Consider the following 760-nt stretch of genomic DNA (forward strand, 5'->3'; position numbering starts at 1 on the left):
AAGAGAGAGGGAGTAAGAGAGAGAGGGAGGGAGAGAGAGAGAGAGGGCGAGAGAGAGAGAGAAAAGGGAGAGAGAGAGAGAGAAGTAGAATAAGAGAGAGTAAGAGAGAGAGAGCGAGAGAGCGAGAGAGAGAGAGAGATAGCGAGAGAGAGAGAGAGAGTGAGAGAGAGATAGAAAGAGAGAGCAAGAGAAAACAAGAGGGCTATATAGAGAGATAGAGAGAGAGGGAGTGAGAGAGAGTGAGAGCAAGAGAGAGAGTGATGAGAGAGAGGGAGAGAGAGAGAGGGAGAGAGAGAAAGGGAGAGAGAGAGAGAGCAAGAAGAGAGAGAGAGAGAGGGAGGGAGAGAGATAGAGATAGATTGAGAGCCAAGAGAGAGAGAGAGAGAAAGAAGAGAGAAAGAGAGAGAGAGAGTGAGCAAGAAGAGAGAAAGAGAGAGAGAGAGAGAGCAAGAAGAGAGAGAGAGATAGAGTGAGAGTAAGAGAGAGAGAGCAAGAGAGAGAGGGATAGAGAGAGAGAAGGAGCAAGAGAGAGAAAGAATGAGAGAGAGAGGGAGAGGAAGAGAGAGAGAGAGACAGGGAGAGGGAGAGAGAGAGATAGCAAGAGAGAGAGGGAGAGGTAGAGAGAGGGAGAGAGATTGGGAGAGAGAGAGTGCAAGAAGAGAGAGAGAGCCAGAAGAGAGAAAGAGAGAGAGAGAGAGAGAGAGAGAGAGCAAGAAAGAGAGCAAGAGAGAGAGAAGGAGAGAGAGAGCAAGAGAGAGAG

The sequence above is a fragment of the Dendrobium catenatum genome, unplaced genomic scaffold (assembly GCF_001605985.2).
Source record: "Dendrobium catenatum unplaced genomic scaffold, ASM160598v2 fragScaff_scaffold_231, whole genome shotgun sequence".
Taxonomy (NCBI): Eukaryota; Viridiplantae; Streptophyta; class Magnoliopsida; order Asparagales; family Orchidaceae; genus Dendrobium; species Dendrobium catenatum.